Source organism: Pogonomyrmex barbatus, unplaced genomic scaffold, assembly GCF_055798465.1.
Source record: "Pogonomyrmex barbatus isolate J1 unplaced genomic scaffold, ASM5579846v1 scaffold11, whole genome shotgun sequence".
Lineage (NCBI taxonomy): Eukaryota > Metazoa > Arthropoda > Insecta > Hymenoptera > Formicidae > Pogonomyrmex > Pogonomyrmex barbatus.
Window position 1 is genome coordinate 7885627 of NW_028297107.1, and position 7678 is coordinate 7893304.

Here is a 7678-nt window from a genome sequence, read left to right on the forward strand (position 1 = left end):
CATTTTCAAATATCTTAAAGTTGGTCGCTGGCGAATTCCCCCTCCACCCTCGTACCTTTTTAACCCGTTAGGTACAAACGAAATAAAAAGCGGTACATACAGGTACAATCCGATGGTACAAACAATTTTTTAATTTTTTAAAGTTGGTCGCTAGGTTCACATCGGTGTAAATCCATTAGTAGGAATACTAGACCGATTTTAACCCAGGAGCTCCGAGCGGGGCGCGGGTGTGCGAGGTAACTCGGGGACGCGGGATAAAGGAGAGGGAGTAACTGGTAGGCATGGGGAAGAGAGAATGTTTTGTCGATGGTCCTTTGGAATGTACTTTTGAGAGGGAAGGGGGGGAGGTTTTTTTTTGTCTAGGAAGAGCTGCTAGAAAAGATATTTTTTGTAGAAATTGATGTAAGAAAAGAAAGGAAAAAAAAAGCGCCGATACTCCAGCTGCAATAAATGTACGTGTCGCAACGTGTTAATAAACAAATGTACGTGTCGTAACGTGTTAATTTCGAACAATCTCGAAAAATATTCAATGAAAATAATGTATTAGTCGGTACACGACACTTCTCCTCTCTTAATTTTTTTTTGTTTTTTTAATAAATACTGAAATGTGTTCATTTGGCCAAGTCCAAGTTCTCACGTAGGAAGCAATAAATTTTGGCGGTGATGTGAAAAATGAGAAACTAAATAAAAAATGAACTATAGAAAATGAAATGAATTCAATAAGAAAGAGATATTACCCTTTTTTTTTTTGATGTTATATCAATAAATAATATTCTATCATAACTGGAATATTATTTTATTTTAAGATGGAAAATAGATTTGTTTTGATTGAAATCATATTTTTAAGCGTGAAAACATTTTTATTCACATTTTTTGTTACATCGTCTTTTTTTCATACATACTAAAAACTAAAGCTAACAGTTCGCAATTGACGAGTTGATGCCTATCGAAGATATCGCTATCGTGTATCACGTATGGTACTTCCTCGGGATTTGTTATAATAGACGCAATGTTGGAGAATCGCGTATACTTTTCATCGATCGTATCGACGAATCTGTCTAGTTGATTGAATGTTATCAATACATTCGGCGAGATTAAACATATGGCGTAGTGTCGATTCGACCATCATAATGCGTACGTTTGAAGACTCAAGACGTACGAGTGTAATATCGTTCATCATGCAAACTCGGGCCGTTAACGGTCCGATGCTTATAAAATTATCTTTATAATTTTTTCGTAGCAATTTATAGATATTCCATTGCTGCTCATGAAGTTCTTTCCATATTTCGAGAGACAGTATCAGTTCCTGCCCTCGATGATCTCCTAGGGCGATCTCCACGTAGCTCGGTGGACTAACATTGATTCCAATTTCTAGAAACTTGAAGCCCGTCAGGTTGTAACGTCTGCTCAGTAAGCGTACCGCGCGAGGCTCCACCGAAATACTGTGTAACAGAAATTAAATACATAATATAATTTATATAAAGTTGCATAATATTGCAAAAAGAAAAAAATAAAATATCGAACTTATGCGTTCCTTCTTCGTTTCACCATCGTACAGTGCGCTGCTTCCTTTGGCGGGGTACATTGCGTGCGGATCGTTCGTACAAACGAATGACGGAGAACTGATCGCATCCGCGTAAATTTTGACACGGCAGAGCGTTAATCTTCCTCTCTTTTGAAAGATGGAGTGGACAAAAAATCCAATGACCTCGCTGAACGACAATACTCTATTATAATAGTATTTCGTGAACAGGCGTGTTATAGTGGCCAAGAAAAAGACAAAGAATCGTACAATTACAGATAGCACATCGAGAACGAATTTACTGTTATAGTAATCATAAATAGAAAGAAAACAAAGGATTGCGTCATTATCAATTAATTGTAAAATTTTTATTTCAAGAAAAAATACCTAATCAGCTATAAAAAAAATATGTAAAGTGCCATTTAAAAAATACGTGAATAAAAAGTTTCACGCTTAAATCATAACGCAATTTCTTTGTCATCGATGAGTCAATTGAACATTGAAAAAATGTATAGGATCGTTGGAATATTACATAATCATCAACGTAATAGCGGGGAAAAGGAATAAAAGAAAATATATTTTATATATATGTTATATATGTTTATTTAAGGTTATCTGCCCACCAATTAAACAATTCAAATACATTTTGTAACACACAATTAGTATAATGATATCCATATCGTATAGAATTATCAGCATCTAGATTATTTAAAGAATCTATGTCTTCGTAATCCGCATTCAGAGTCTCGATGTATACGCGCTCTCGCTCATCGTTCAGAAGCAAGTTCCGTAACCATTTTCGTTTTTCATGTCCCTTGACATATATGACAACATCATCTTCTTTTGTATCATGCACAGCTTTCATAATCAAACTCTTAGCTTCGCTGTACGGAATCGTTTCGTCGTTCCATCGCAGTCTATGGTGATGACGTATCACCCAGCGTGCGCGAGACTTGTCGGCACTTGTCAGGAAATGCCACGGTATAGGGCTTGCGAAAATGTAATGAGAGAGAATGGTCCGTTCTTTGAGAGCAGCAAACTCTTTTACGACAAACTGTCCTTCAAAGAGGAAACCTTGCAGGTCTACGAACGTTGACACAGACATGACTGTTGTCGAGAAGAAGACAGCGGTTGATTTCGATGTATCGTAGATTTTATTATCTCTCTATCTCATATATCAGCTCTTAGGTGATCTTGCGTACAACATTGCGGTCAACGGGTTGTAGTGAATTACGCGATCGTGTATAATGAGACAGTACGCGGTGGTATTCATCGGTACGTTCTCTTTAGTCTCAAATTCCAATCTCACGTCCACGGTTGCACTCTTGATCGATTCGTTTTGTCGAGAACAATCGATGATTACGAATGGACCGTTACGTAGAAAAGACGTGAGGGTAAGACTTGGCTCAAGATATTCGTATCCGTAATAGCTCTTGCAGAAACGCGCGTATGTTTCGTACAACACAGACCATCTGTTTTTGTCGAAATTCAGATTCATATCGTCGTACGGATAACATTCTGAGTTCAGATAAAATTTCAGTTAATCATCATCAAGTTGCAGTCGTCGAATCGGCTCGTGTCTTCAGTCATAACATTCTTTCGGCCTGTTTGCAAAGCGAAGATGACATACCAAGACTTCTCAAGCTGAGTAGTGGTCTTGATGGCCCACGAATGCTTGGTTGTACGCTGTAACAACGGAAACTCGTACAGATCCCACGAGCGAAAAGCCATGCTCAAGTATCGTCCGCTCTCCAAAGTGCGCAGCATCGACAGTTTTGTTATCTCGTAATCATCAATAACACGAGCGGCATTCGTCTTGTATCTTGAATAAATCGATCACGGGATCCAACGTCGAATTTCCCATAAGGCAATTGTTGTCATTACGTGATCATATTAAGATCAACTCGTGATGAGCGTTGATTACCACGCGTCTATAATCCTCGCAGAATCCCAATAGTGCGTAGAAAGGTACGCAAAAGTTAAAATATCCATCCGCGTTAGTACGCGCCTTTCAGCCAGCATTCCTCAGAATCACGCTTCTCTCGGATGACGTTATTATGTAGTATTTGAGCGCGCTAGTTATGTCCACGTTTCTGTTACGATCAATCTCCACACCATCTCGTATCGAATCTTATCGAATATGAACGCGACAAAATTATTTCCCAACACCACATCAGATCCTTCGATAACTTTGTTCTTCGTTAGTTTTCCCTTGACATATAGAAAGCTTTCGTACGGCAATGTGTACAGATCTTGTTGCTGTATGGGTATTCTTATCTCATCGCTGTACCCGAACGCTGTATTGGCGAATGAGTTGTACGTATGAGTCTCAATCTTGACGATGCGATCGTCAAAGATTGGCTCGTCTTCGATATTTAGGATGTCAGTCATCTCACAAGTTCCGCATCGCGAATCCTAAAGCTTGTAAAAATTTAATGTTCGACGCGTTGAATTTCTTCCTTTTCTTGATATAGCCGGAGAAGCGAGTATTGTCGATTGGTGTTTTTTTTATAAAAGATGCGTTATCTCTCTGCGCATGCTTCGCTTCGTTCAACACGAGCATCCCAAATGTCGCGCTCGCGTTATCGCTGTCGCCGTCGTACGTGCAATTTGAAAGTGATCTCTTCTCCTTTGAAATCGAGCAATCGTCCGTTCTGGTCAACAATGCGTATCGTTAGCTCCGTAATGTTCCGTACGATGACTGGCAAGTAAATGATTTGCATCGGCCTTTCTGATATCTTATATCCTGGCGACACGCTCGGCGAAAATTCATGTATCGTGTGCACACTTTTGTCGTTGCTATACGCGCCCGCGGTCACGCAGTTGCATTCTACACGGATAATGTTTACATTAATTATGTTGATTGACATGTCCGATTTATATCACTTTCGCGGTAGCAATATACGTTTCGACGAGAAACCAAGCAATGATCCAATGTTATTGGGCTTGTTAAAGTTTATTCTGTAATCACATTTAATCTCACATCGTGTTGTAATTTGCATGGAGCACTATCGGGTATTCATCAATCTCATCATCGCCGCGCGCGGTGTCACCGGCGTTACCGTCGGATGTGTCGCGTCGCGGATGTTTTCGTAAAATCTCATGTTTCAAAAATTCATTTATAGCTTGCAGTTCGTACGACCCCTCGTAATTTCTGTGTCGTCTTTGTCAAAATAAAATTTGTTGTCGTCGAAACGTTTACATTCGATATCGTGTGATAAGTCTCCAAAATTGTTAGACCAAGTTCGTAGTCATCGTCGTTCAAATCTATGGCTGGAAATTAATTTGCCGCGAGAACGCTGCTCTTCCCGTTTAACGTAAGCGTCAGTGACATGATGGAAAAAGCGTTTAACGAATACTGAAACATCGCGACATTTTATCAGATTTTATAAATGCGCGTCGACCGTTTGGAGAAACCACAAACACAGCTGTCCGCAGACGCTCTGATTGTACGTCTGATAGGACGTTCGATTGTAATCTTTCATAACATTGTCTCCGAAATACCAGTTCCTTGGGCGGTCGAAGATTACCGAAACTGTCGAAATATATAACACAATCGTTTCTCTTTGCGTACGCTACCCAATGAGTGCCGGGACCATCGTGTTATCCAGATTTACGATACCGCTCTCTTTTCGCGCGTCGCTAATCGGTAATGCATCACGCATGAAAACGCCTCTGAAGTACGGTATGCGCATACGCTTCGCCAGCTGGTCCAATTGTATATTGGTAGTTATACCCGTAGGTATTTTTATTATCTCTTTGACGTTTTTTTTTTCTTTTTTCGCTGTTACACCTCGTCCACTTTTGTACGGAGCGAGATATAGTCCCCGTCCGTATTTATACGGAGCGAGATACAGTCCCTGTCCGCGCGTTTTCATTGCGCGATTGTGACGTTGTAGTTCCTCGAGCTGACGTTGCATGGCTTTCTTGTCGTTTACCGCTTTCGCCACGCTGGCCGCTCCGCTAATCATGGAACCGAGCGCGCCCAACATTGGCAGAATCGGTAATATGTCGCCTCGTTTTGTCGTCGGAAGTATTCGTTTCTCTTTTGTTTTGTCTTTTTTTCCTTGTCTTCGCTTTCCTATCCATGCCGATCTTGGTCTTGGCTTTCATCGCTGCCCAAACAGCTGTAGCGGTAGCTTTTTCGCCCAAATTCGAATCTCTCGCAATGACGCGTCCTAGGGCTTTATCGGCGAGTATCTATCGGTGAGATCGTTGCTCCGAGAATACGCAATGTCATGTTCACGGCACGCCGCGTCCAGTGGATTTATGCCCGTTTCACCTCTGGCTAGTCGCTTTTTCAGTCGAGTACCCGGACCGCAAAACTGATAGCCGGGAATATGTAACTCGAAAGGAAGCGCATTTATCGCTCGATTGAGCAGACTTCCAACGCAGCCTTTGTTCGTTGTTGCTGACATATGTTACAGTCCTTTATCTTCGATGCGGGACCGTCTATATACGTGCGTTGCCACGATTGGTTGCTAATAATGCTCGACGCAGCGACGATAGATTTGAACCTCCAAATCCTTTATGCTCCGGAAGCTTGTCCCACACGTGATCGATATAATCGCCACACATGCGTAACAATATGATCTTCGGTATATATTGCAACTGTTCAGCGCGCAAATCCCAAATATCAAATAGATGCGATAGCGCGAGATATATTTTTGCTACTGAGCGAATTGCGGTTTCGCATGCCTATAAATAGGCGTTCAATCAAAGCCTAGATAACGCAGTGTGAACATGAAATTCGTGCAGCACCCGCAGACGATACACGTCGTGAACTATGACGAGAAAGCGCAAATGATGGGAGACATCGCGACGAAGCGTAAGCATAGTGAAATACTACCGAGTACTATACGCACGATTATTTACGGTCCATCAAATTGCGGTAAAACCAACGTTCTCATAAGTTTGCTCGAGAGTTCGCACGATGTACGTTTCGAGAACATGTACATGTATTCGAAGTCGTTGCAACAACCAAAATATCGATATCTCGATTTTACGTTTTCCAACAACAGTGACATCATTCCACCGAGCGAGGCACGTCCCAATTCGATCTTCGTCTTCGACGACATTGGATGTGATAAGCAAGATGTGATGATGTGAGAGAGCATTCCTCGATGGATTGCTACTCAAATGTCGACTGCTTCTATCTCTGTCAGACGTATGCAAAGATACCTAAATACCTGATACGCGACAATGCGAACTTGCTGATTTTATTTAAACAGGATGGTACCAACTTGAAACATGTTTACAATGATCATGTGAATATTGACATGTCATATGATGAATTCTATGCGTTATGCCGCGATTGTTGGTGGCGCGAGTACGGATTCTTAGTGATAGACAAAGACAGTTCGCTTATCAACGGGCGGTACAGAAAAGAATTTAACACGTTCGCGATACCATAATGTGGTTAGTCGATATCGATACGTCAATTAGGCAACATGAATAACATCAAAGATCGCGAGAAAATAGCAAAACAGATTGCGAAAACGAGCGATTCGATTCGCAAAAAATATCGCGCTTTGAAAATTGGTAAAATAGATGAAGATGTAGCGTTGGAGAGATGCTTCAAACCCATCGTCGAACCTTTAAAACAAATTGTCAAGGAAACACATCCAATTAAAAAAGTAGCCAATATTGCGAAGGATATCAGTATTAAGAAAAAAAAGAAACGTGAAGACAGTGATGACGATGACGATATTACTACTACTACTACTATTACTAACAGGGATTCGTATTGGACGGATGTTGGATGGTTAAAATTATCGCCACAATCTAAGCATACAAAACAATTGAATACCGCGTCAGATTCATTCACGTTCGATTCTACATCGATAGAACCATCAAAAGAACTACCGAAAATACCGCTATTCGTGCGAAATGAAAAATATTTTTGAAACAAAAGATGTTAGTGAAGCGTCACAACCATCAAACAGAATTTACAAACGCATGGAAATCGTGAGACGCTTCATGGTCAGCTAGGACCATTGGGACGAAAGTACGTGGGCCTTCTTCTCGGTGACGACATAGATAAAGCGATCGATAATGTGTACGGTATCTATTTCGACAAAAGTGGTACAATGCTCGGTGACAAAAAGTTTGACGTTGACAAAAATGACTCCATAATCATAGACAATGTGAGATACA

The 7678-nt window shown here is 40.9% G+C and overlaps 2 pseudogenes; both read right to left on the reverse strand.

Moving 5' to 3' along the window:
* Nucleotides 1–522: 522 nt before the first annotated feature.
* LOC148937785 (uncharacterized) lies at nt 523–1450 on the reverse strand (annotated as a pseudogene).
* A 1256-nt stretch (nt 1451–2706) lies between these two features.
* LOC148937786 (uncharacterized) lies at nt 2707–3289 on the reverse strand (annotated as a pseudogene).
* Nucleotides 3290–7678: the final 4389 nt, after the last annotated feature.